Raw genomic sequence first — 27,871 nt, 5'->3', positions numbered from 1 at the left:
TTCAGTGTTCAAAACCGCTTTATTTGTAATAGTCACAGTCTGGAAATAGCCTAAATGTCCACCATCTGACAGATGGCTGAGCAAACTGGTACATCCCGACAGTGGAAGGTGTCTCAGTAGGAAGGCATGAAACTACTGAGGCGCACAGCATGGATGAACCTCAAAGACATGTTGAATCAAGCCAGACACAAAAGAGTACACACTAAATGATAATATAAAATTCTAGAAAAGGCAAAATCAATCTCTACAACCAAGGCAGGTCCTAGGGGTTGTCCTGGAGCTTGAAATGTTCTCTATCTCTATGGCAGGGGTAGTGACAAGGGGGTACACATTTGATAAAACTTATGACTTGGGCACTTAAAATGGGTAGGTTCTATTGCATGTAAAGTTTATCTCAGAACTGATTTTTTTTTTTTTTAATGAGACCAAAGAAAAATACTGCTTTATTAGGACCCTTTCTATGACAGAAACCCAACTCAGGATGATTTGAGCAAAAAAGAAATGCATTGGCTCATATAATGAGGTTAATCCAGAGGTGTATTTAGCTTCAGGCATGACTGGATCCAGGGGCTTACTGATGTCCAGACAGCATATTCTCTCCATCTATGTGCTTTTTCCTCTTTGTTGGCTTCGACCTCAAGTAGAGAACAGGATGGCCACCAGCAGCTCCATCAACCTGGCAAACCCCATGAAAAACAAATGCCTCTTTCCCCATAGTTGCTGCAAAACGTCCAAGAGGGAGTCTCCATGTCCATCCTGGGATCCATGCCTGCTTCTAAAGTCGGGGTGGGTGAGAGGTGATCCTCTAAAGGGGAAGAGGCATTATCAGGAGAAAGGGCCATGGACGCTGGGTAGGGAGAGCTGACAGTTGGCCATCACATTTCTCCACATCCTCAGGGGGTGGTAGTATCGCCCATTCCTACCTCCAGCCACCTCTACAGGGGCCAGGCATTAAGAACGGGCCCCAAACTCATTCAAGGCTCAAATGTGCTTTTCTGTGACGTCACAGACCTGCCTTTTAGTTAGATATAAGAGTCAAAACAGAAAGCGAGCACTAATCTCTTCCCCACCAGCCAAGGCAAACAGAAGGCCCTTCCTGCCTGTGCTGGGCTGTCTGCACCCAAGGAGGCTGGCGCTGGAGGGAGGAGCACTCTGCCACAGCTACTCTGGCCCAGGCCCAGACGGAACCGCCTTGGAGTTGGCGTCCGGACTTGCAGGACGAATGTCAAGGAGGGGAAGGAGGCCTCCGTGGGCTCTGGGTCTCGGCGGGCCTGACCTGAGAGGAATGCAGCATCTCAAGCCAGAGCCACCATCCCTCCAGGGTCTGGCCAGGGCAGGAGGGCCAGAGAGGAAGCAGAAGGAAAGGTCATCTTAGTAGAGTTAAGGACGGAAGGCACCATCCAATACACTGAGACCCAAACCTTACTTCCTGAGCAGTGCAACTACATTAAGGGAGCATCTTCTCCATGCCAGACACCTCCCAGGGTTCTCTGTTGAAGTGTCCTCCTGGAAGGGGCGAGAAAGGGAGCAACGACTTCATATGTGTATTCAGAAGCCTTATATTCAGACACATTTCTACAGGGCACTATTATGCCCACCAACCAAATGAGGCAACAGACACAGTAGTAGGGGGCTTTACCCAGGGCCCCCAGCTAAATAGCTGCCCCTGATCAGACTCCTGGGCAAAGACCTGTCCCTCCCCACTCCCCAGCTCCAGGAGCTCAAAGCTCTGGCCTCAGCCTCATCGCTCTAGGCTGGGAGTTGAGCTGAGGTTATTTTTGACCCAGGTAAGCCAAGGCAGCTTAGGGCCATCTCCCAACCCAGTCCCTCAAGAAGCATGGGCAAGAAAAGCCTGAGCTGAGGTCGACCGCCCTGTTTCCCACCAAGGTGCTGGCTGAGTCTGCCTGCCCAACCATCCTGTTTTCTGGGAAGCAGGTTAAATGGATGTCATTGCCAAGAGTGGGCAGTCTGCTGCAAAATAGCTGGTGGGGGGTAGGGGGAGAGCCAGACTAGAGCCAAGGCCAACAAGGGAGGGCGTGGCCCAGGCTCAGGCCCTCATTGCCCAAGAAAGCCCGTGGGCCTGGCCCAGAGCTGCTGGGCTCTGGGAAAGTAGTGTTCTCAGCTCCAGGCTCCACCCATCATGTCTGAGGCTGGCTGGCCCTCCAGCTCTGCAGACTGGCCCAGGAACAGCCGACTGCTTCCTGAAGCTCACAATGGGCCCGCCCATGAGTTCCCTGCATTGGCAGCCTGCCCAGGTGGCCCTCCAGCCAGGTTCCTGGAGGCTAGCTCTGTAGGAAAGAGGGAGGGGCAGGGACAGCCTTCTGGAGACCTAGGCACCCCCAGCAGGGGTCCTGACCCTGAGGCTTGCCAGCTCAGAGCAGGGCCCAGATGAGCAAGCCCCATGCAGGCTGGGCTCCTTCCTGGACACCTCTATCCAGGCAAGGAGCAGGGAACCAGGGGCCTCTGCCAACCCCCCAGCTGCGCCACCTAGGCCACGCCTCTGGTGTGTTCTGAAAATGGGGTTAAATCTTGCCCTGCCCAGAACTTGGATCCCAGGCCACATGGCAGGCTGAATGGGGGCAGCTGTGGGCGCATGCCGTCCAGGTGCACACTCACATCAGGAAGACCCAGGGACAGGAACCCAGCCTCCCTGGGGTGCAGATACCTCCTCCATGAGACAGTAGCACCCACCCACTCACCTCCGGTTACTAGATGACCAAAAGCTTCAGTATTAGTAAGCATCATGATATGCTTGTTAGGACCATATGCTCATTATAAGTAATTATTACCGAAACACTGGCCTCAGGAGCCAGAAGCTACAGCGCTGAACCCCAGCTCTGCCACATCCTAGCTGCGTCTTCCAGGGGGTCTCCTGATCACTTGTGCCTCAGCCCATCCTATACAATGGAGATCCAAAGAGGACTCTGAGCGGCAGAGGAAGTATCGGACATGAAATTCGGCCAGTTGCCAATGGTCACCTCTCCTCGAGCAGACTCTGAAGGCAGAGCCGCAAGAATCTTCCAGCTCTAACGTGTGGCCATGTAGCCAGAGAGTTCTCCCGAGGAACAGCAGACAGAGACACCAGTCCCTAGGTGCACCCTGTCCCCCATCCCTGGCAACCCCAGGTCCAACCTGCCTTTCTGGGGAGGAGGGACAGGCACTGACACTTGTGGAAGGCTCCCCAGATTCTTAGTGTCACCAGAGTCTAGGTGCTGCAGCTCACTTGGAGATCCAACAGGACAAAGCCTGCAGTTCCAGCCTCCTCACCAACTTCATCAATCTTGGTTCAGAAGAGAGACCTAGTGTGGCTCTAATACCCGCCGCCCGCCTGAGAGTTCTGAGCTTCCCGGCTGCAGGCAATTGGCCCTTCCCACTTGGCAGAAAGAAAAGAGAGACTCTGGCTCCCAAGGGCCATGGCTTAAATGGGTTATAAGCCTCACGCCTTTTAAAAGCCCCAATCCTGCTAACTGGGCGGGGGTGTTATGCACGTAGGGGAAAAGTGCTGGAAGGATCTATTTCATTAGCAGACATTATCTCTAGGCATGGGCATTTTTATAAGCCTTTTCATCCTTCTGTATTTTGAAATGCTCTACAGTGAAAGGCGGTTCTTTTATAGTTGGGGGAGAAAACAGTACTCAGCTTTATTTTTCATGTAGGACCTTTTTAAAAAAAATTGATTATTATTTTTTTTTTTGGCAAGTGTTTTGTGTAAAGAAGGAGGAACACACTCAGGAATAAGGAGGTTTGTGGGGGATGGAAGGGCAGGGCAAAGGGGCCTCAGGGAGGAACAACTGATTTAAAGTTAGCAAACACTTAGCTATGAGGAATGACCAAGCACCCTAGGACCATCGTAGGTGATGGAATCTCATTTCGCAAAAGCCCCATCCACCTCTTACCAAGTGAGAAACATCACTCTGTACCCTGCCCCCCACCCCCAACCTCACGTGAACCTTTACCTTGACGCTGTCCCTTCTCCTGGGCAGAAGAATGCTGAGGCTCCTGAGCAAACCCAGCCCTTTAAAAATGGTCTCTGGGAAAGCTGGTGTGGAGGCCCAGCTAGGAGGACGAGAGCCTAGGGAGCAAGGGGCCAGGCTGGCCGGAAGGATGATCATGCGGTCAGGGTCCTGCAAACAGCCATCTTCTCTGGTGACAGGAACTTGTGAGTCTGCACCTGGAAACCCAAGAAATACCTAGAGGATTAATTTCCCTTGCTGACCTGTGAGGTCGATGAGCCCTGGGGTGGACCCCAGGAGCTCAGAGTCCTGCTTGCTGCCTGTTCATCTCCCTGTCTATCCATGCATGGGCAGGCCACCTGCTCAGCCTCAGCAGGGGGTGGGGGGAAGACTCTGTTGCTTTGGGATCTAGGGACATTCTTGTGAACTGGCGTTCCTGCGCTGAGGGGGACATATCATAAATTTGGTATTTCTTCTTGACAACCCCCCAGCAAGCAACCCTAACTCCACTCAAGACAAGGCCTTGGCTCAGCCAACATATCTGTGGGGTGGGCTGGAAAAGGTGAGGGTGGGGGCATCTGCTGGGAAGTAAGGAGCCCCAGAAGGTGAAACTGGGATAGAGAACATCCAGCCAAGAAAAAGCAAGCTCCCGGGGCACAGCAGGGATTGGTGGGGAGAAGCCCTCTCAATCCACCGGGGAGTGTATTTTCAAAATGGCGCTCAGGGAGCAAGCTGGGCTCCCTCTGTTTTAAAACATAGTACAACTTCCTGCCCCTAAACAGTTCCAACTTCTCAGGAGAGGTAAGTATCCAGGCAAGCCCAACACTGCTGTTCTTGACATAACTGGCCCAAAAGGTGCCCATCCTTGGGCCCCACACATGCAGCCGGGCTCCCGGAACCTTCACCGCACACAAACTGGGGAGACTCTCTATTCTCCTGAGTTCTAATCTGCGCAGGACTATCTCAATGCTCAGCCTTCCCTAATCCTCCACCAAAAAAAAAAAAAAAAAAATTGTAAAAATATATGCAAATCAACACACCGTCCCAACAGAATTGTTTTAATAATACCCTCTCGTTTCAAGAGGATGGAGGAGGACATCCCAATCGGCCCCCAGGAAGCCCTTCCTGTACCAGAGCGGCCAGGTGGGTGAGGAGGGGTGGCTTGGCGGCCCGATGCACACTGCAAGAACAATAAGGATTTTTAGGGGCATTATGACTGAGTCAGAAAACACAGCTGCCCCTGAAAGTCCCTCATTTTTCTTGCTGTCCTTGAACACTCTCCAGGTAAGTAAGCAGTCCACCGGCTGGCCCAGGGGAGCCAAGGTGGAGATGGATGACCCTCACCTGACCCTGGCCCACCACCCTCTGGCCCCTGAAGGCTCTGTGGCGGGTAGGGTAGCTGCTGGGTCCCCACGGTGGCACGACTCTCCCCCAGGTGTGGCCTGGCAGGTGGCCAGCCTCACTGCCCCACAGCATGCCCAGGAATGAGCAGCCTTTGCTCACCCCGAGCCAACTCTAAACCCAGGGCTTTCTGCCCCCAGAGAGCGGTGGGCCAGAATGCACAGGAATCCCAAGTGGCCGAGTGCAGTCCCAAGAACCAGGGAATGTGGTAAGACCTGGAAGAAGGGTCATCTACCTGGCCCTTGTCGTCCCGTGGGGTGTGGACCCATCTTGTGGAGATTGAGCTCCTGACAAGCGAGGGAAAGTCACAGGCCTGACATGGGATGGGAACGTGCAATGGGTACACAGGCAAGTCAGCTCCAGACTTCCTGGGAGGCCAGGCTGGGTGCGGGTAGAGAAGAGAGTATGGGGTGGGGGGCGGTCATAGTGGCTCGACTCCTAAAATGGGCCCAATAGGAACTAAGTTCCCACCATCTCTCCCTTTCCAGAGGCAGTAAGAGAATTTCAGCTCTCTTCTAGGAACCAAAGGGTCAGCTCCTTGAAAAGCCGACGGTCACTGGCCCTCTGTCCCTGGTGGGAGGCAAGAGGGTGCAGCGTGTGAGACCCAGCACGCCGTGGGGGGGAGCTGCTGTGTGAACAGGGATCTCTGTGCAGCCTTCCCCTGCTCTAGCACTTTCTGCCCACTTCCTCGGAGGTGGGTTCTGGAAGAGGCAACAGCGTCAGGCAGGCCCGAGTCAGGAACATATAGGTCCCCGAGCCCTACAAACACACCCTATGATGGGCAAAGACAGCTGCTATGTCCCAGATGGTTTTCAGGTTCAATCAACCAGCTGACAGGCTCTGCTGGGAAGTGCAGGTGGGCAGAAACGGGGGGTGAGGTGAGGGGATGGTCAGAACGTGGCCAAGAAGAAAGGCGAGAGGATGGTGACCCCTTTCTTTTCTTATGGGAGGATGAAAAGGGCTTCCAGAATCAGAGCCTGGTTTACAGAAGTATGAGCCCTTCTGCCCACTCCCCCCAGTCTGGGCAGGCCTCTGGGGTGGCAGAGGCTCCCCTCCACAGACCCTGGGCTTTTGACTCCACGGAACCTCGCGGTGCAGAATGCCACCCACCCACGGCTAACTTGTGCCCTGAAGCCAGGCCATCCCAGCCAGGGTCCCAGCTCAGCTGGAACCTACCCCAGCCTGACACAGCACACACCCCTTGGGGGCCTGTCACCAGTTGTGCTGTGTGGCCCCGCTGTGGTGAAAACAGACCCGGTGGCATGCTCTGGTTAGTTGCTGTGTGACCGGGTATAAGTTACCTGGCTTCTCTGTGCCTTGCCTTCCACATCTGTGAACAGGAATAAGCAGCCCACTTTGCGGGGTGGTGTAAGGACCGAAGGGAAGTATACAAAGCACTTAGCAGGTTCCTGACAGAAGTTTATCACTCTCTCCAAGCAGTTTCCCCCTTCCCCTCAGACCCCAAGGGCGGGGGCTGGGCCAGGACCCCCTGGAAGTTGCCAAAGACTCATGTCTTAGAGAACTCCCCCCTGCTGGGAAGAGCAACCGGGATGGAGGTCCAGGCACAGACCTGGCTGCCCAGGGAGCACGACGGCCGTGCCTTTGCCCCACACCACAGGTCCTTCCTTGTTCCGACCGAGAGGAAGTGTGCCCAGAAACCCAGCCGCCAGGCCATGGCCTCACCCTCGCCCGACTATGTTATGACAACTGTCCTCTTGCCCACAGCCTTCTGCCCTAACCAACATCACAGCCACACGCTCCTCCGGCAAAACCCAAGCTGTCCCCCACACCCGAGGACCGAAGCCATCTGAACCATCTGATGCCACGACTGCATCGGGCTTGGCCCGCTCAGAAGCTCCAGCCTGCAGTTTGCACAACTTCTGTGTGAGCTGGTCCCGCCGCCTGGGGTGCCCTGGCTCCACGGCGGACGGAGCGAGAGGGTGAAACCAGCTCCCAGCTTCGCAGCCACAGAAGCTTTGCTGGGCTATCCAACCCCTCTGCGCTTCAGTCGGCTCCTCTGCGAGATCCGGGTAACTACCTGTTTCAGGGGCGGCTGGGAGGATTGAAGTTCGTGCCCATCAAAGGCTTAGAACTCTGCCTGGCACAAAGCATTCCATTGGGGTGAGCCATCCTGACCCACCCCCTGCTGTGTTCTTCTAGACTCAGCTTCTCTCTTCTGGGCGACCTTTCCTGCCCCCGGCCACGTTCTTTCTTTCTTCCTGCTCCCCCTGGGCCCCTGCTTGTGAAGCTGCTTTACCTACTGGCCCCTGGCAGCGCAGTCCTAAAACCACATACATCCCAGTCACTCGCACGCATCACCAATGGTGGCTCTGGGGGCCCAGTCTGCATCGCAGACAGGCTCCTTGTGTGATGCTCAGGGACACCCGAGCTTAAGAACCACCGCTCAGGCCATCCACTCACCATGGGGCAGGCAGTGGGGTCGGGGTGGGGGGCTGCCCTGGGTCGTGGCCAGAGGACGCCCCCCAGCCATGCTAGGCACATGAAAGTGACCCACTTGGGCATGGCTGACAGTGGAGCTCACCCATTCCTGGTCCTCGGGCCTTCCCTGAGCCTGGCCTGTGCTGATCATACATTGATGACCAGGGGCCTGCGCCACCCCCACCCTGCTGCTGGGGGCTGAAAAGCCATCCAGGCTCTCAGACAAGCTGCAGAGTAAAGAGCTCCACGCTGAATGTGGCGTCCCTAAAATAGCCAGCAACCCACAAAACCATGGTGGAAGGAAAAAGAAAAGCCAACCAAGAGTTATCATCAGCCCTTGTTTGGAATTTGCTTTAGAAAGAAAAGTATGTGCCAGTCCCACCCTGATGAGGGAAGGAAGTGGTCAGGCAGAGGGCAACAGTCCTGAAATGTCTTGGGGGAACCCCTCCTCTGGAGAAGCTACTGAGCACACAGACAGGGATGCTGGGGCCCAAGGCAGGGATTGGCTGAGGCAGTCTGGCCCTGGGGCCTGGAGAGGCCAAGCATGCTTCAAGTCAGGGGACAATCTTCCCTGGCAGAGCAAGCTGGGTCAGGCCAGGTGGAGGGATGCTGGTGCTCCAACTTAGGGGAGTGGGCTCTGCAGGCCCTCCTTCCAGCACCTACCCAGTCAGCCCCAGGACAGCTGCTCTGGAGGTGGGAGCCTGAGGGCTCCACTGGACCAGAGCCTCTGCTGCAGCAGAAAGCTGCCTTGGACTCGCTGGCCCCATCCGCCCTTGCTGGCTGTTCACAGGCTGGGATGAACAAAGCCAGGAGACCTGAAACTCATCCATCAGAGTCCCTGGGTTTATGATAACCCATCTCTCTCAGCCAGAAATTCTTTTGCTAAGAACACCTCAGCTCCTAAATGCTTACACTCACCCCTTCAGCTCCCCACCCCCCCCAAACTCTCCAGCCCTGCCTGGCCTGATGCCGATCGGCCAGTGTGCCTTGGGGTTGGCTCGGCTCCCCCCCCCGGCCCCGCCCAGCCAAAAAAACAACTCATCAGTGAGTGGAGGTCCAAGTGCCCCTGGGCAAGGCTGGCCCGGGGCCTAAATGCATCTGTCCACACAAATACCCACTGCTGCTAATGAGGCTGGTCCGGGGAGGCAGCGCCCTCCTCTCGTCCACAGCTCCAGACCATCTGGAGGAGCCAAAGGCAGGCGTGGGTTGGCCGCCAGAGCCACAACTTTTATCTCTTTAAGGGAGACTCCATGGGGGAGGGAAACAAGACAAGCAGAGAAGGCATGCAGACAGCTCAGCTAACAGTATGGAAAAGAAGAGTCTCCCTTTAAAGATGCATTTATCCTTCTCATGGGAGTTGGCGGACTGTGGGCCCGTGGGCCAAACCCAGACCACCTCTTGTTTTTATATCTAAAGTTTTATTACAACACAGGTGCACTCATTCAGGTAGCATCTGTGACTGCTTTCACACCGCAACAGAAGAGTTGCCACACAGAGTAACCCTATTTGGCCCCTCACAGGGAAAGTTCGCCGACGCCAGCTTCTGGTGAGTATTCACTCAGTACCCAGTATGCTTCAGAGAGAATACAACAGTGAGCAAAACCTCTGGGCCCTCATGGGGCTTAAGGCCTGGTGAGGGAAGGGCTCTGAGGACCGCGAGGCCTGCTGCTTGGGTGTGCTGAAGGAAAAACATGCCCCAGAAAGGCTGGGGCTCTAACCCCCGCCTCGCGCGCAGAGCTGCACTCTTCCCACTGGAGTCCTCAGACTGTATGTATCTTAGAATTTTCCAGGGTTTAAAGTCACAAGGTGCACATACCACCTGTTTGGCCACACTCCAGCAGGGCAGCACCCCTAATTAAACACATCCATATCTCTGCAGTGAAACCCATGGATATTCACCCTTCCCGAGAGAAATAGAGCCTCTCACCGTCTCAAGTCCGTGTGGGTCAGGCTTTCCCATGAAATTAGTTATAACAACAAACTTTCGGTTTGCAGGGTTTTTTTGGCGTTCAGAATTCCAGGTAAGGACCGGGAGCCTGCACCTGTGAAGAGCTAAAAAGGACAAAAGCTGGGTTCCCAGCTTCATTCCCCGCTCTTGGCTGGAGATCCCTACCCCTGCAGACTGCCCCCGTGGCCACCGGGCACAAAGCGAGCACACACGAGGCGTGCCGAGAACACGGACTGAATGAACTATCAATCACCAGAACTTCTTTCCTCAAAGAACAGCCACTAACATTTCTGCTGACAAATGTCAAAAAGGAGTATTTAAACCCTGCCTTCATCGACCTGCTCTACTGTCAGGAGCAGAGAGAAGCTGACACAGATGAATAATTTTCCAACTGCATTTACCTGAGATAAGGAAAATGAAACTCTTGTCTGGACACTGTTGCTGCCTTCTGGGCAGGTACACGAGGTGTTTTGCGGGGAGCAGGTGAGGGGGTGGTAGCCAAAACTGAAAACACATGATTTTTTTTTTTCCTCTGTGGCTAAAGTTCCATTTGGAAATCGACAATAATTTATTTCATCACAAGTTCCCAACAGCTAATTAGAAAAATGTACTAATTAGGTAATAATCTGGTTTCAGACGTTTTAATTATATTCCTTTGGAAAAGCAAAAAAAAAAAAAAAAAAAAAATCCACCCCACTACATATTTTTATGTATATATAATTTAATAGCACTTCTTCCAGAGTGTAAAACATCCAGAAAGTCTAAATTATAAGTTTGAAAAACCAAAAACCTCAAACCTTACAACAGTCATACCGGAAGAATATTTTAATACCCATTATCTATAAACAGTGGAATCATCTACAAAATGCAGTGCTTCTGCAGTAAAGGGTGATAACTGGAAAATATTTCAGCAATAACTCCCATCAGCTGTCCTGGAATTAAATGGATTTCCCCCCTTTTCATGCAACAGGGTTTCGGCATTCTGAAATGTCATACCCTCTGTTTCTTAACATAGCACTCCTACAAATGACTCCCAGAAATTTCCTCATCGCCTGAGATTTCTAAACCCCAAATTGGGAAAGAGGTGCTGGGCTCTACTGATGAGCTCTGCCTACCCCGACTCTGGGCGGATTTCTAGGAGGGGTTTTACTCCACGATTGGGAAACATGGTGAGCCTGACAAAACGTCTGGGGTAAGAAGGTGAGAGGGGTTGCTGGCGCGGAAAGTGGTCTGCACGCTGGAGAGCGCCCTGGACAGGGCATCCCTCCCGAAGCCGACAGCCTGGAGGGGCGTGGCCAGCGGCTGTGGGAGGGGCCAGGCCAACCCTCCCAACCAACCAAAGCTGCCTGCGACCTCCAGGACTATATTTAGTCAGGGCTGACTGCCCTTCAGGGGGAGGGGCTTGGGGAGGCTGAGCACTGCCACCTGTGAGCAGCAGCACCCGCACGCAGCCCTGCCACCGCGGTGCAGACGTGCTGGGACAGCACAACTCCTGGTGGAGAGGACGCAGGCATCCTCTCTGGCAGTTCCCCCAGCCCTCGGCAGGGCACGTGCTGCCCATCTGACAAATACCGTTTGCCCGACAAGGAGGGACCATGCCGGGCACGCATGGCCTGGGCACAGGCGCGGCTGCCCAGAGCACCAGGGGCCCGCACTGACATGGGCCACTCTAGTTTCACTTTCCGGTCTTCATCCTGGGCCACCTCTCACCCTAATGCAAGAAAATATCCTTTGAATGCCAAGAGAGAAAGATCCTCAAAAATGTTCCTTGTCATTTCCTTTTTTTTCCGAGGACACGGTTTTCCTCTGAAGACCCGGTAACAGGCTTTGGTGAAAACCCCAACTGCGTAACTTCAGTCCCCCGGGCTGTTCAGCTCTAATATGATTACACATCTAAATGCAATAAACGGGGCAAAGTGGTATTATTTTTCTGGGAAAAACCAACATCATAAAAGGGTCTTTATTGAATCAAGGGCCCAAGAACTGTTCTCTTGCCTAATTATGGCTCCCCAGTGAACGAGGCTGGGTTTCCAGGCAGGAGTCCTCACAACTCCCCAGCCCAAAGGGCAATGGGATATTTGTCACAACTTGTCTAATTACAAAATCCACCGAAAGGACCAAAGGGAGAATGCCAAGGTAGGTTGACAGCAGCCCCTTCACCCACTTGGGCGCTGGAGATGGGGAGCTGGTTCTCCAACCTACTTCTATTATAAGGAGCACCCCCCTGCTCCATCCCCACCCCTCACATTCAAGTCAGGATCCTGGACCCTGCCCCTTTCCACTGTCACTGCTTAAGTGGGTTTCCAGCATCCAGCCTGCCCCTCTCTATCCTCATCAATATAGAAAGGGCCCACTGTCGAAATGTGGTATTTTGCCAGATGGTTTAACATTCAGTGATTTGGCCAAGGTTAATGTGCATCCAGAACTGACTGACAATGAACGCTTACTATCACCAGACACAGAAGGAGGCGCAGAGGCAGGGGGAGAGGGAGACTCAGGCCAGGGGAGGGTGAACCCTCCACATGGACCGGCTGGGAGCAAGTGGTCTGGTTGACTTTTCTTAGATATACAGTGGTCTGGCCAGGCAAGTCAGAGACTAACATTTTGCTCATATGCAAGTCCGGCTTCCAAGTATCTGTTTAATTGCCCTCAAAGTTCCAAGAGCAGAGACACATTTTTTTTTTCCATGTTTTTAAGCTCACCACAGCAAGCTCTGCAGGAAGGGATTCAAGAGAATGTTATCTCCACTCTTCTACTAACCTGTCTCTTCAAATAGGCTGGAGCACAAGGATTGCATGAGCCCACCCCTGGCAGAGTCAGAGACACTCCCCGCCCCCCCCTCCAAGGGTGTACCCAGAACATCTCCCTGAAGAAGCAATGACTTGCTTTTCCGCCCCCACCCCCACCCCCAGCAAGGACTTGCTTTTCTCCCAATATTTTCTCCCCAGATATTAAGCCAGCAAGCAGCTTGCCAGGCTCCAGTCGTCTTTCCTTGATCTCACTGGGGTTTCTTCACTGGCCCCATAGGTCCTGGGATGAACTATGGTGTCACTTGAGAACAGCTACAGGTACTCCCCTCCCACCATGCACCCACAAGGCCTTTCACACACGTGTTTTCATTTGATCCTCTGATCAAACAGAGTAGGCGTGTGTCATCACAGCCAGGAAAACTGAGTCCCAAGAAGGCATGTCACTGGTCCAAAGTCACTCACAGCTAGTCCATGGGAGAGCCTGGTTTCCAACTGCAAAGCCTACGCCCTTTCGCCAATGCCTGCCTTCAGCAGGAAAGGATTTTGTCTTCCACCAATCTCTGGAAAGCCAGGTGCCATCAGCAGATAAGCAGGAATCCTACTTCCTTGTGTTTAGGAAGAGTGGGGGAGGTCTACCTTGCAAAGGACATGGAGAGAGAAAACTGAAGACCAGGATGAAAGCCTCAGTCACCAAGAAGGAGAAGCTAGCTTTTCCCTTGAACCCCACACCCCCCCAGGGCAGAAATCCAGTGAGAGGAAGTGAGTTTCATGAGAATGAACCACAAAGTCTTCACAGACTGATCCAAATTTCCCAGCTGCACATCTGAGTCCCTTCCCCACCCCTCCCAACCGCAGCCCCAGGTTCCAAACTTGTGCCCTCTGTGCCTCCTGGCTCAGAATCGTGGAAGAGAAGTTAAGGCTACCAGGGGGGTATGCTGAATTCAGTCCAATTCCCCCCCATGGACAGAGAAGGGGACTCTCAGCTCGGAGTGGCAGAGCAGAGATTAAGATCAGGAGGTGGTTCTTTCCACATAGCACCTCCCTCCCCAGTTCTCCTGGACAGCAAACACAAGGGATCTGGCTACAGGGCGATTTCAAAATTCCCCAGACCTTGCCAAAGGGAGGAGGGAGGGAGCTGCGCAGTGGGTGAGAAGTCACCTGCTCTGGGGATGTCTGTGAGCCCAGGCCACTGCTTGAAGGCCTCTAAAGCACTGAAAAGATTCTGGTCTCTCTCAATCACTGGTTTGAAACACAAAATCAAAACATTACTGAGCCATAAAAAAAAAAAAAAGTTAAGGAAGTCCAACAAAATTCTGGTTTTTATTTCCCGTGTTGATTACCCTGCAGTGTATTTTGGAATATCAACTTATTTCCTTCCACCACCCACCCCCACTTTGATTCTGTACCCTGCTTCACTGGTCCCACTAGAGTGCATTTAGTGAGCCACAAGCCAAAAGCAGCTGTGGCAGTTCATCCTTCCTGGGGCCCTTTCATGAAATGTGCTCAGCGTCAGAACCAGAATCTTCGGGCCTTTCAGGCTGGAGGTACTGCAGAGCAGGTGTTCGAGGTGGCCACACTGGCACATCTAGGGTACTTTAAGACTCTGTGCTGCCTAATCCAGCCTCATCCACCTCCCGTTCCACAGCTCACGCTTTCCGGCTCCCAACCTGGGAAGCCCTACTACACCCAGCCATGAAATGCTGGGGAAGACTCTCCCCCTCTGAGCCTCAGCCTCAGGTACAAGAGGACTCAACGATACCACTCAGTTGCTCTCAGAGCTGGAGGACAAATCCCAGTGGGCAGCCAGGGACCATGCCGTATTACAGCTATAATCCTAGGCGGCCCCGGCCCCTACACATGGTTGGTAGACAAGAAAGCCTGAGCCGGGGGAAGGAGGTTCCCAGGCATCATCCCCACTTTAGGATTACAAAACTGCTATTCCCAGCGGGTTAAGTAACTTGCCCAAGGCTACACGTTAGACAGCAATAGAGACAACCTTCTAACCTGCCAGACCCACCAGCCTGAGGTCTCAATCACTCTGCACCCTTCTCAACTGACGCGTATGCAGATTCCAAATAAGAGAGCAGAGGAGATGAGCACCAGTCAAAGGTCCACTGGTGTGTGCCAGGCACTGAACCTCCATTTTTCCTATAAGCCTCACCACGAAGTGACGATGTAGGTAGCAAACTCTTGTTCACAAAGGAAGAAATGGGCACAGAGAAGTTACTGGTCCAAGGTAAGTGGCAGTTAGGACTCCCAACTCAACCCGCTGGGAACAGCAGCTTTGTAATCCTAAGGTGGGGATGATGCCTGGGCACAAGGTCTGTCTTCATGGCCCTCACACTAGGCTGCTTCCAGAAAAACCCAAGCTGAACTCTTGCTTCTGAGACAACTCTTTCACGAATGTGTCACAGATTAGAAGCGCTGTTCTTTTGTGTAGAACAGAGACAGTCCAGTTACTATTGTGCTCAGAGAGCCGCAGACAACCTGGCAGCAAAATCCACTCCGTGCGGGAGTGAGAGCCACACAAATCGCAAAGCAGGGGACAGAAGCCTGACCTTCGCGGGGGGGGGGGGGGGGGTTCAGAAAGCTCGGCTTTTGCGCAAAGGCACGGGAAGGAGACTTGGGGAAGCAGCTCAGAGGCCACTCCCAGGGACGGCCACCAGGGAAACCCTAGAGGTATTTCTAAGTATCCAAACTTCGGAGCTGCTAGGACATTGAGGGTGAAGATGAGAGGACTGGGTTCTCCCAACGCTTCCTTTGCCAATCCGATCCTGCTGGGAAAAAATGGATCTTTAATCTTTCATAGGTTGGAATTTGATTTTTCTTTAAAAAAAAAAAAAAAAAAGGAGCTACAAGGGCGAGGTTAATTATTCACCAGGCTGCAATCTACTTAAGAGTTGAGGGAATCCAAGTTTCCTCCCAGGAGGCAGGACCAGGAGTCCAGCTGGATTTTAAGTCTTCCGTGGTCTCCCTGGGGGTCTGGTTGAAACCCTTCCCTCCCACCAGCTTTCCACCTTGCATTTAGCTGCTTCCAGAAGAGTGCTCCAAGACATACAAGTCTGCCCATGTCAGTCACTTTCCCTACGGAGCCAAGAGGTACCCGGCTAACAGGGATGGACCCAGGGGGGAGCGGGGGGGGGGGGGGGGGGGGGGGGGGGGGAGGCATCTGTTTCAGGAAACTATGAGAATTCAAAAGGGACAGAAAAATCAAAAGGCTCTCAACCAAAGCCCGATTCCTAAATACAACGGCTTAAATCAAAGCACAAATCAGCTGCTGGAGGCCTGGCCAGCCCACTGTGTAGCGATTCAATCACACTTTGCAAAGGAAAAATCCCAAGAAGGAAAAACGTAATCACTCACTTCCCCCAAAGCAATGAAGCACTAAGGCATTTCCTAAAAATCCCTAAAACCCAGGTCAGCCCTAACTATGCTGGAGGGAAAACTGCCAGCCACCTGAACCAGGCCAGGGAGGCCGGGGACACTGCCGGCTCCTTATGCTTTATTCCCAGGATTTATGTCCCCGATCCCCGTGTCCGTCCCCTCCAGGGTGGGTGCAAATCAGCCAACTCGGCCATCCCATCACTCCAGCCCAGTTCTGCGACCACGTAACAGTCTGGAGATTTCCACTTCATTTAATTTAAGATACTCATCCTCAGGGCCCGGAGAGGCATGGGTTCAAAGGGAGAACTTTGTTTTCCCAACCTGGTTCAGTACTCTGAAGAAGAGACCGTTTTTCTTAAATAGGGCAAGGCCTCCAGTTGAAGGTCCCACCAGCCTGCTCCTAGACTGTTTTGCCTCAAAAGTGAGAATTTGTTAAGATACTTGTGCATTTAGATACATGACCAAACAAAACTTTTCCCATAATTGTGGCATCTGTGCTTACACGAACTAAGGCATGCAGGACAAAGCTCACACTTGAAAACACACAGGCCAACTGCAGTGGCAAGGCTGTGCCCCCTCTGGACTCACGGGCCCAACCTTGCCCTCAGGGACCCCACAGCCCATGGGGCTCCCCTCCACATACCTGACCACCCCCTCCAGGCCCCCGCAGGGCCACCAAAACACCGACAGAGGCTACCCTGGGTTCCTGCAAAGTCGACTCCATACTAAGCCCACAGAAGCCTGTGGAAAAACCTTCCAGATGGGGTCCCCGCACAACTTCCAGAAAGGTGGGCCAACCTGGCTGCTTTCTCCCTCACCCTCCTCCTGCTTCTAGAAAACTCTCCAGTTTTCCAAAGCCAGGTGGAAGGGGGGCCCAAGGTGCCCTGTTTTGTCAGCTTGCCCTTCACACAGTTCAGGTCACCTCACTGTGAGTTCCCAAATGTTTTTCCAAGGCCCCCGCGGCCAAGATAGCCAAAACACAATATAAACAAAAATAAACAAAAAGTTCCAACACCCAACAAACTCGAGGTTTCCGGGGCTGGTGGACTTTTTTCTTTTGGGGGTCTAGAACAAAGTGCGCAGAGGGTTTAAGAAGCATAAAACTTGAGGACTCGTGCGGTCAACATTACGTTGCATAGATCAGGGAACAAAAGAACACTCCCACAAAGACGCATCTTTGAAGAAACAGTGGTGGAACGGAGCGGCAGGGGCTAAACCCCCCACATCCCGTCCCATCTCCCCAGGGACAACTCCAGAAATCGGGTGATGCTCCCCACTTCCAAGCTCAAGGTAGCCGCCCTGGAAAGCGCAGCAGGACAAGCCCTGGTGGGCTAATGCGCGTGGGGAGCTGGGGAGCAGGAGGCTGTCTCTCCCCACTCCACGTCCGCCCGGGCGCGAACCGGCTCCACCCGAAGAACACGGACCTGACACCGACTGCACACAGTGACCGCCTTAAAGTTCTGAGCACGTTCCCACTGTTCCTGCGAAACACAGGGATCCCTCGAATCTGCCCTGAGAGCCCGCGCCGAGCTCCCCTTGCCACCCCCGCTCCAGTGTGGTCCCGGGAGGTGGCCCCCGGCAGGGATCCACGCTCCCGCCTGGGCGCTGAGCTCCTGCCGTGCCGGCCTGGAGCTTGGGAGAAGCCGCCGATCCTGGAGGCCGAGGACTGGGACTTTGTAGGCCAGTTGAACCGACACCCTCATCTCGCCCGCAAAGACCCAGCCCTCAGCTCCCCCGCGTCTCCGAGTTCGGGGTGCGGGCGCGTCCCCGACGGGCTCCCTCGGGCTGGATCTCGCCCGCTTTCCAAGGCGCTCTGCTCCGCAGAGGCCCTGGGTTTCCCCCAAGCGGCGTCCGCCAAAGAAGGCACCCGCCCCGCCCGACCTCGGCCCGCGAGCTCCGAAACCAGCCCCCGGAAGGGTTACACGACGTTCGGGGCCGCGGCTTCCAGGCCACCGCGGCGCAGGCCGAAGGACAATGCTGGGCGTGGGGGAGGTGCGGGGACCAAGCCTTCCCCGACCCCCGCACCCCCAACCGAGAGCGCTAGAGAAACTTCGCCACGATCCCACGCGCACCCCCGAGGCCCAGCTCCGCGCCGCCTCGGTTACCTGCGCTCAGATCCGTGGGGGCGCAGGGCCGGGGCTGAGCCGCGGGCGGGGTGCCTCCCACCGCAGGCCTTGCCTTCCCGCACCGCCGAGCCCGTGTCGCCGACGCCGGGAGTCGGGGAAGTAGCTGCGAGCCGGGCCCTGCACCCCGACGTCCCGGGTTCCCCGCGCGCGGACCGGGCCGGGAGCCGGGGCCTCGCTCAACCTGCCCGGACCTGGGGGCCGCTGCAGCCCCCCTCCCCAGGGAGCGCGAGCCTGGCGCTGCGGGGAGAGGAGCGGGGCGGCAAGACCCCTCGAAAGTTGGGGGAGTTCCGCTCACTCGCTCGCGCGGCCCTAGCTAGCTCCACGTGCTGGTGACACATCAGGAAGGCTGCGCGCCCCGCGGCTCCCGGCGGGCGGACGCGGCCAGCGCCCGGCCGCACCGCCTCCCGGAGCCGAGCGGACGGCGCCCCGCCCCGGCCCGCCCTCCGCCCGCCCCTCGGCGGCACCTCCCCCGGCCGCGGCGCCCGCTCGGGGCTGCAGCACCGGCGGGAAGACACCGGGCCGGGGAGGGGAGGGGAGGGGTCGGCGGTGGCCTGGGCGCCCCTCTCCCGGGCTGCCTGAGCCGCGCCGGGGGGGCGAGTCCGGACGCGAGCGGCCCGACTCGACAGTTTCGAGTGCCTTCCTCCCAGTCACGCAGCCCTTCCCGCCCCCGAGCTCCAGTAATTTTCCCTTTTCCTCCTCTGACCGGCGCGAGTTGCTGCCGGCGCGTCCTCCCGCGAAGGCCGGCGCGGAGAGCCCCCTGCCGGCCACGCTGCTCCTAGGCTGCGTCCCCGCCCGGGTGGAGCTCTCCTGCGGCCGACCTCAACCTCCCCATTTGGAACCTGGAGCCATCCAGGCGCTTCCTGCGGCCTTTGGGGGCCAACCAAGATAATAAATGTAAAGCGCCAAACGCAATGGTAACCAGCAGCGTGCTTTGTTGAGATGTTAATTTTGTGTTTTCTACGCGTCCCGTCCCCCCGCCCCCTTTCCAGTTGCCTGCAGACAACCTCTTTTACTGGCTGTGCTTTCTGAAAACCTGAGCTCCTTTAGGGGGACTGTGGGGAGGAAGGATGGTAGAGAAAAGCTGAGAGGCCCAAAGAGAGCTTTCCCATGATTGGAGAGGGGTCAGAAGTCAGTGGAATCCCCTTTGGTGGACCTGCTGACCCACGCTCTCTAGAGACGCCAGGACGTCGGGGAGTAATTGCGTGTCTCATCTGAGAGCCCTCTGGGGCGTCCTCCTCGGCCAAGATGCCCATCCTCAAGATGGCCAGAATGCTGGAGAAGCCCAAATCACCACTGAGATGGAGTCCCCCCTCCCTCCGCCCGCTTCTCTTCAGATGGAGCTGCAGTCTGATTTAATTTAAAGAAAATCATGAGACATACCTGTTTGTGGCCTCATATAAATATTGGCTATGTTCCTGTCTTCTCTTTCCTGGCCTCACCAGCCCAAAACAGGCATTAAAACCTCACTGCGGAGGAAGTGGAGTGCTTTAGCCCACGCAGGGGAGATTCCAGAGCTGGACAGATGTGTAGGAGCAGGTGCTCCCAGGAGAGAGCAGCTCTGGGAGGGATGGAGGGCAGATGGCGGCCAGGCGCAGGCAGAGGCGCCCAGTGCTGGGGCAGGGTGAGCTGCTGGCTCCAAGGGTCTGTAATCCCCATTTTGTGGGAGCCTAGGATTAGAAGGGAAGAAAGAGGAAGATGCCCCGACATTGCTGGTGATGCTGCCCATGCTAGAGGGGGGCTGGGGTTCATGCTCTGCTTTTTCTTCCCCTTTTATTGCTCTCTCTAAATCTGACAAACCCTTTGGATCTCGGAGCCTGGAGAGGCCTGGAGGAGCCGGTGCCCTGGGGGGATGAAAGGGCAGGGATGTAATGGGTTTACCCCAGCGCTGATCCCAGAGAAGCCTGCAGAAGATTAAGATTTGCTCCCTGAGCTCGAAATCCTCCTGCTACCCCCTGACCACATCAAAGTGCATGGCGGTGGGGGGCACCTAATCCCATCAATGGAATCAAAGCTGGACTAGAAAGGAGATTCTGCGAGTTGAGTTCTTGGACAGCTCACAAGACAAAGTTAGATGCTGGGCCCTGGCCTCCTCCACTGAGGGGGACATCCCCAAAAAGATCCGGAGCCAGTCCACAAGCAGACAGGGGCTGTCCTTGAGGGGGCCACGGTGGGAAGGTCAACCTCAAGGACTGGGGAACCTGGACAGTGGGCCGGGGCTGGACTGCGTCTCAGAGTTCGTCCAAGCTGTACTTTGAGCAAGGGCCTTCACCGTGACACGCCCACGTCCCCAAGCGCAGCGCTCGTGTGTGAGACCGTTTCAGGTTGAAAAAAAAATGTGATGTGTATTTTTCAATGTCAATGTCATGAATATTGTCACAATGAGGCAAAAAATGGTTAAAGTGAGCCAGCTCACAGCCAAGTATTCAGTCTATACTATTACAGGTGGTATTCTGATATGGCCAAAACAGGGACGGTGGCATGCAAGTCAGTAAGTTAGAAAAAACCCTTCCAACCATCCTTACAGAAACACTAAGGGCAGTGGCTTTCAAACTTCCAGTCATGCCCCATGGTAGGAAATATCTATACTATATAAAGAGTCTCATGAAACAATTCTTATGCACTCAAAACAATTTTGTTATCCTATTCTGTTCCATTAAAAAAAAAAAATTGCTGCTCGAAGGCTGTTAAAATTTCTTTCACAATCCACCCATGGTTACCTCCTGCAATCTGAAAACTACCGCGTTGGAGAATGTGCCCAGATGAGAGAGCTCTCAGTGAGAAATTTCTAGGTGCCGAGACCCTGTGCTTCTCCTTACTTTCTCACACTGACCCTCAGATGGGTATTATTACTGCCCACATTTTGTAGGTCTAGGGACGCTGCAGTAAGTACAGGCCTGAGACCAGCCCCTCTCCACCCAACTCCTCCCTGGTCTGGTGCATCTTCCATCATCTGCTCTGGGGAAACAGCTCAGAAAAGCCCAGCATCCAGGGGCCATTCATGCCACCTTTGCTCTTCTCCCATTGTAGTCATCCTCTCCAAGTCCGCTTGGACTTGGAGAGGTGCTTCTGCCCTTTTTGCACCCCTCCCCCCACAAATGACCCCTAGGAGTCAGGCTCTTTAGCAAGCCAGCCTCAGAGCCCTTGAGGGGGGTGGGGAGGGGAGGGCGTGATGTGATGTGGACAATCTTAAGGTCCCAGGCACTCTGACAGATTCCTGTACACATCCATCTCCATGGCTGGGAGGGATCACACCGCCTTGGGGACAAAATCCTATAAAGCTGGAGACACTGACCTTGTTCTCTCCCACCCCATTCTAGATTCTTCCCTAGGTCTTCCTTGGCTGCCCTGTTTTAAACTGCAGCCCCCTTCCCCATCACATCTTATTCCCCAACCTTGCTTTTTCGCCTTCCCATAGCCCTTTTGTGCCACATATTTTGCTCATTTGAGTATATATATTCTGTCTCCCTGCTGATCTTTGCCTCCAACTCCCAGAATGTAAGCTCCACAGGGGTAGGAATTTCTGTCTCTTTCACACATTACTGTGTCCCAGTGCCTGGCACATAATGCACACTCAGTAAATATTTGCCAAATGCCTTTCAGTCCTGCCTACACTGCCCTGAGAACCCAGATTTGCTATTATTGGATGGGCCTGACTGCCCCAAACCCTCCCCAGGGGCCCCCTAGGCCTGAGCCACACAGAGGCACTCCCTCCAACACTTACTGATTTCCCCAGTCTCCTCTCAGAAGGTGACCACATCCCCCAAAGGCAGAAAGGCCAACCTTGACCGTGGCCTCCAATGCCCAAACCATGCAAGGTATTGAATATCCATCTCATGTTGCGGTATTGATTCTCTGCTGAGAACATGAATAGCAACACATAAAGCGCTGTGAAGTGGCAGGGCCGGAGGAAAAAAAACCCAGTTTACCGAGAAACAGGGCTCGTGGAGATGAAATGATTTACCCAAGGTCACTCTGTGCTGCGTTCTTTCCGCTCAACTTCCTCCTCTGGACCATCCAGCCTATAAGATGCAACGTCCCCAGTCCTGACCGTGCTGGCTTCTTCCCAGCTTCCTGCCATCAGTCAGAAAGAGCTCTGACACAAGACACAGCATATTTTGTTCAGATGGCAAACTACACGCATTTTGTTTCCCAGCCCAGATGGCTTGGCCAGAGGGGAGAGCCCCAGAGCTCAGGAGAAAGACAGGCTGGGCATAAAATCTTTACTGCTGAGAAGCCACCCCAGGGGATCACTGGTCCTGTCAACATTTGGGGCCTGTTTCAGTTCCTCCTGCCTATGTCACCTTCGATCAGCTATTCTCTGCCCCTGGGCCTCTGTGTCATCACTTTCAGAACTGGAATGGGATTTTCTCTGTGGTTTCTCCCAGCTCGCCTATTCCTTAACTGTAGGAAAAGAAGCTGCTGACTTTTTTTTTTTTAATTATTGTTGTTGACTTTCATTCATTCCACCAACATATAAAGAGCCCCTTTATCTATCTAGGTCACTTGAAAAGACACAACGTTTGCCCACAAGCAGCAGCAGAGGGCTAGACTCCCCAGAAAGGAGTAAATTCTTTCCAGGTGTAATAATATTTCAGCAATGCCAAAGCAGTGCTTTGACCTGGATTTGATTTTCCTGCATGATGGGGGCGAGTAGGGCAGAGGCAGATGGTCTGACACTCTGCTTGGGTTACACTGTCTAAACGTGACCTAAGGAGTGAGGCAGAGAGGGTGGGAAGTAAGGTCATACAGGGAGCCCTACTGGCTCAGAGTCCCTGCCGTCACACCTGGGGCTCTCTGAAAGGCTTTCAGTGCTAAGTTTCAGGACAATGTTAGAGCCCTTGGTCTAGAAGAGCTAGTAGTCAGTCTCCTGGGGATTCCAACCATTGGGTCTGTGTCCCTCCCCTGCCTCTACAGCCTGAGTGGTTTGGTCAAGCCTCTGATTTTGTCCCTATGTGCTTTTCCTATGGATGGGGGTGAATATTAGGTACAGAAACTGCTTGGCTCACAGGCTGGCAAAGAGATGGCCCATCTCCTGGGTACGGGTCAAGTAATGATGGAGATGACATTTCCAAACAGATTTGTGCTCATTCTGTGGAAGAGCCTAATCTGTATTATAAAGGTAGAGCTTTCTAGATGACCTTGAACAAATCACTTCCCTCTCTCTACTTGCATCTGTGGCTATAAGAAGACTGGATGGTCATTTTCATTCCTATCAGTCTGTGATTCCAAATTGGTAACCTCTGTCCCCAAGAATGGGGTTGGACCCTTAGTGTTTGCTTATAAATACTCCGGTTTTGGGCGCCTGGGTGGCTCAGTTGGTTAAGCGACTGCCTTCGGCTCAGGTCATGATCCTGGAGTCCCGGGATCGAGTCCCGCATCAGGCTCCCTGCTCGGCAGGGAGTCTGCTTCTCCCTCTGACCCTCCTCCCTCTCATGCTCTCTGTCTCTCATTCGCTCTCTCGCAAATAAAGTCTTAAAAAAAAAAAAAATACTCCGGTTTTGTTTCTTAATTCGCAATTTCATTTTATGTGCAAGGTTAGAGGGGCCGCGAGGGAAAGAAAAGTACCTACCCCTGCCTGGTTAGCTTCAGCCTAAATCATGGTATTTGAGTGTCAAAGATGATCGAATGAGGGCAGAAATACCCAAGACCTTGCAGTGCTCTGGTAAACTCCTATTCATCCTCCAGAGCCCAACCACAACATCACCTCTTCAGGGAAGACTTCCCCAACCCTCCAAATAGGGACCTCTCTTATGCCGGGGCTCCATCTCTGTACCAGGTGCTAAAAACCCAGATATGAGTGAGACACTGTCCCAGCCCTAAGGGGCCTCCCAGCCATGGTGTGAGATATACAGAGAGGTCCCAGACAAGAAGCTGAGTCACCCATTACCTGGGGGAATCAGAGGTTTCTCAGAGGAGGTGATACTTGAGTGTTGTCAAAGAGCTGGAACCTGACTCTAACCCAGTGTCCGATGTCGCTGCTAATTTGCAGGACATACCAAGGACAGAGGAGCTTGGTTAACTGCACCAAAAGTTTGCAGTTAGCAAAGTCCAGACTATGGGAAACCCTACAGGTCAAACAGACCAGCGTCTCCACTGATACACTGCAAAGAAATGAAAGGAAAGGAAGATAATACTAGTGATTGAAAAGAAAAAAGAGCCTAAAAGATATACCAATTTTAAAGATGAACAAAGTTAAACTATAGGGTATAAAGATGCACAACTAGGTGACACGTAAAAATGCAAGGAAGGGATTACAAGAAGGGAGTATGGTGACCTCTGGCTCTGGGGGGCTGTGATTGAGGGGGGCACATAAAAGAGGTTTCTGTGCAGCTTTTGAATCTGTGTTTTATTGTACAATAAAAGATTTAAAAATATATCTCTCTAGGCTGGAATATTGGATTCAAACCGACAGCAGGAGGCAAAATAGATATATATGCCAAATTCTGCTTTTAAGTTAAATAATATTCATATATGGGAAGGAAGAGGCCTGACCTCAAGTAGTATATATTTTTTAAAATATCCTGGAGGTTTTAGCTGCCCACAAATGGCCATCTCAAAGTGGAGTGCCAGAGGTCCTGTGTTCTGTTCTAGACCCTGGGGGGAGCATATAGGGAGGAGGTCTGAGCAAGGGGAAACTGGCAGTCAGTGAAACTATCTCTGGACAAGTCTCTTCAGTGCTGCTTGTCACAATTAAAGAAGGGGACAGACTACAGTATATCAGGAATGGGGGCTTTTGCAGCTCTCGTCCTGCCCATCGGGGGGACTGACTGTAACTCTCTGGATGGGCGAGCCAGAGTCAGATAGATCTCATGAGGTCATGATGACCAGGCCCACAGTGAAAGGGACTACTATTGTCCATCACCTTGGCAGCCATAAGAAAAATGGGTGGGACAGCTTGAGGTCCCCTTGCTTCTCTCCAAGGTCCGGGCTCTGAGGCAGAAACTGTATTTCAGGCCACAAGGTATTTAGGAAACATCTCTTTCAACTTTCCAATTTTGCAACTAAAGAAGTTGAAGTCCAGGGTATGTCAGTGATTTAATGGAGGTCATGCCATGAACTCAACATAGGTATCTCTTTCTGCCTGGGCGCTCACTCTTTAAGCCAATGACCCACCCGCAGCCTACAGAGGTGAGTGTAGATACCCGTTGGCCTTTGAGGTAACCTCAAGACCTCTGTTCCCATGCTCACCCTGGTACTTGGATCTGCCCTTCCTTCACTTCCATCTCCCCTCACCCACCTTAACCTGGGATCCACACTTGATCCTTATTTCTGGCCCTTTACCTTTGGGGGCCCATGTTTCCTCCAACATCTGTATGTTGATCTCCTCTGTACTTTGACCCTCTTTTATTGATTTCAGCTTGGTTCATCACCGACCCCTGCAAGGGTGAAATTCTCCACTCCAGCTACTACAGAAAACCCAATGTCTAACCTTGGAGTTTCTTCTCATCAGGAATCCAATTTAAGTAATAAGATTCAAGGCAACATCCAGTAGTTTGGGACCTTTCCTCTTCCTATTTCTGAATATCTGCAATCTGTCTCCATTTGCATTTACTAACAATTCCATGATAACACAAGAGTCCCTAGCTCAGAATTTCCTTCAAAAGCCAAGAGCATTTCTTCCATTTATTGGCATCTTAGGGAAAAGATCAATATATTTCCCTGCTCCCTGAGCCCCACATCCTGTCTTCTGGTAACTCTAGACATTACCTCAGAGAGTCTGCTGACATTCAATCCACCTGAAGCTCCCCACGGTCAACTGTGCAGTGGGGCCTCTGGAAAGGTAATGTGATTTGGGGTCACAATAATAGAAGTATGGGATGCAGAATGAGGGAGGCGAAGTTCCATTTCATGAAACTATCTCTGGGGTAGTATTTTCAGTGCTGAGGATCACAATTAAAGAAGGGGACAGACAGACTAGAGTGATTCAGGAATGAGAGGCCCTCAACATCATGTCATATTAAGTTGGGTTGTTTATCCTAGAGATGACTTGGGAGTGTCATAATGGCTAGGGGCCAGATTGAAAGGATCACACAGGTAGGCACCAGACTCAAACTGTCAGCTCACAAGGAGGGCTGGGAAAGGCCTAAGCGCCCACCAATTGAGCGATGTGTTGGCTTTCTACACAAGAATGCAGGCAGCGAGCACAGGTGGATAACTCCCCTTTCAAGGAACACACAGAAACCAGAAAACACCGCTGGGCTCCAGAAATTCCAACATCCTTTCTGGAAAGTTCTCCCACCCTTAAGACACACCAACCCAGCGACACGGGACCGCCCCTTCCCCGCTGGCGACATCAGTGCCTAGCGTTGGCCCTTCCCCTGGGGTCTCGGTGTCCCCACCGGTATCACAGGCATCCCAGAAGAGCCTTGGCCAGTGTAGTGTGGCAGGGCGAGTGGGGCGCGAAATGCCAGTCCTGCCAGCGAGGCACGGCGTAGCGGGGACCGAGCAAGTCCACGAGCGGTCCGGTGAGCCCCGGCGCTCTGGCCCGGCCTGCGCCCGTGACTGCGCAGCCTGGGGGGAGGGGAGGGACCGAGGACGCCCGAACAGAAGCCGAAAAGTAAAAAATGCCACGCAGTTAAGGGACGGCGCACGTGGGGGCAAAGCAACCCCACCGCTAGGTCCCAACCTCAAGCCCCAGGCACGGACGGGGTTCGAACCCGCGATCTTCGGTTTACGAGACCGACGCCTTACCACTTGGCCACCGCGCCTGACAGCCGAGCGAGCGGTGGAAGCTCTCAGTGGAGGGTAGGCGGCGCAGGCGCGGGAAGGGCGGCGCCCCGCCTCCGGCCCCGCCCGCCCGCCCGCCCGCCCGCCCCTCCAGACCCGCCCGCCGAAGCCCCCACGCCGCCCGACGCTCCGGCCCGGCTCAGGGCCGAAGCCGGGCGCCCGCTTCCTGCCTGAGACGGGACCCGAACTCGCGGCTCGCCGGCTCGGCTCGGCCCCGCCCTCCTCCCGCGTGTTCGGGAGAGCCCGGGCAGAGGCCGCCGGGGATTCGCTGGGGGCGGCGGCGGCGGCGGGGCCGGGAGCCCAGACGAAGAAAAAACCCGATCGGCGCCTGCTACGACGCGAGCGGAGGCGGAGACCGCGGCCGCGAGCGAGCCAGGGCCGGCCACGCGCCGCCGTGTGACCTTGGCCCGGTCTTTTCCGTGTGGTCTGGTCTGCAGGCTACGCAGGCAGCGACGGGGGTTCGGGCCAAGCCCACCGGGAGCCGAGGGGGCGAGACCAGGTGCAGGCATGGACGGGACTAGCCTTGGAGAAACGTGCAGGGAGCCGGGAGGGACGAGGGCCTGCTCCTGGGGGCGCGGGGAGAGGACCGTCCCTCGCTGACCCCGCAGGGGCGGCGGCCTGCATAAGGAAAACCTTCCCTGGCTTGTTCACGCTCCGCCCTTGCCCTTCCACCCCGGGCACGGGAGACTCCCCGTAAATATCTGTAGACGAGATGGCCTTGCCCAGGAGGAACCGGCGGGGGCGCGCCAGGATATGCCCCCAGGGATGTTCGCGGCGACAGTGCCAGTGGGAGTGAACACCGAGAGGCCACCTGGATGGAGGAAGCTGATGGTCTGTCCGTGCCATGGAACAGTGGGTCACTTATTAAAAGGAATGATCTAGATTCAAAGGAATGATGGTCAGCGTAGGTAGTGCGCAAAAGCACATGTGATTTTAAAAAGCAGGAAAAGCAGGATATAGGACAATACAAACCATTTATTAAAGGGAAAGACGTGCAAAGTAGGTAAGCATAAAATATAAAGGAGACTGGCTGGGGATAGGGGACAAAAGAACTTTGTTGGTAATGTCTGGTTTCTGTTCTGTGAAAGGCAAGAAGCTGAAATGGTGGGAATACGGGTGATTATGATGTTGTATACTTTATTG

The 27,871-nt window shown here is 54.0% G+C and overlaps 2 long non-coding RNA genes and 1 other non-coding gene across 5 annotated transcripts; 1 reads left to right on the top strand and 2 right to left on the bottom strand.

Annotated features, from left to right (window-relative positions):
* Positions 1-26,716, bottom strand: LOC118025313. 3 transcript variants are annotated; one of them, XR_004683271.1, is made up of 4 exons: positions 17,981-18,429; positions 3,957-4,171; positions 2,790-2,897; positions 1-1,506 (listed from the first exon to the last, which is right to left on the bottom strand). It is a non-coding gene; the product is annotated as an uncharacterized LOC118025313 (long non-coding RNA). The 3 variants fall into 3 exon arrangements; XR_004683272.1 differs by lacking the exon at positions 17,981-18,429 and adding an exon at positions 26,693-26,716 and having other exon boundaries at positions 1-2,897; XR_004683270.1 differs by having other exon boundaries at positions 1-2,897; positions 17,981-18,428.
* On the top strand, positions 6,829-10,366 carry LOC118025314. The gene is made up of 3 exons (XR_004683273.1): positions 6,829-7,475; positions 9,226-9,339; positions 9,789-10,366. It is a non-coding gene; the product is annotated as an uncharacterized LOC118025314 (long non-coding RNA).
* Positions 26,638-26,709, bottom strand: TRNAT-CGU. The gene has a single exon. It is a non-coding gene; the product is annotated as a tRNA-Thr (tRNA).
* Positions 26,717-27,871: the final 1,155 nt, after the last annotated feature.

Source organism: Mirounga leonina, unplaced genomic scaffold (assembly GCF_011800145.1).
Source record: "Mirounga leonina isolate KUSES-001 unplaced genomic scaffold, KU_Mleo_1.0 Mir_200, whole genome shotgun sequence".
NCBI lineage: Eukaryota > Metazoa > Chordata > Mammalia > Carnivora > Phocidae > Mirounga > Mirounga leonina.
This window is presented reverse-complemented; position numbering and strand designations above follow the sequence as displayed.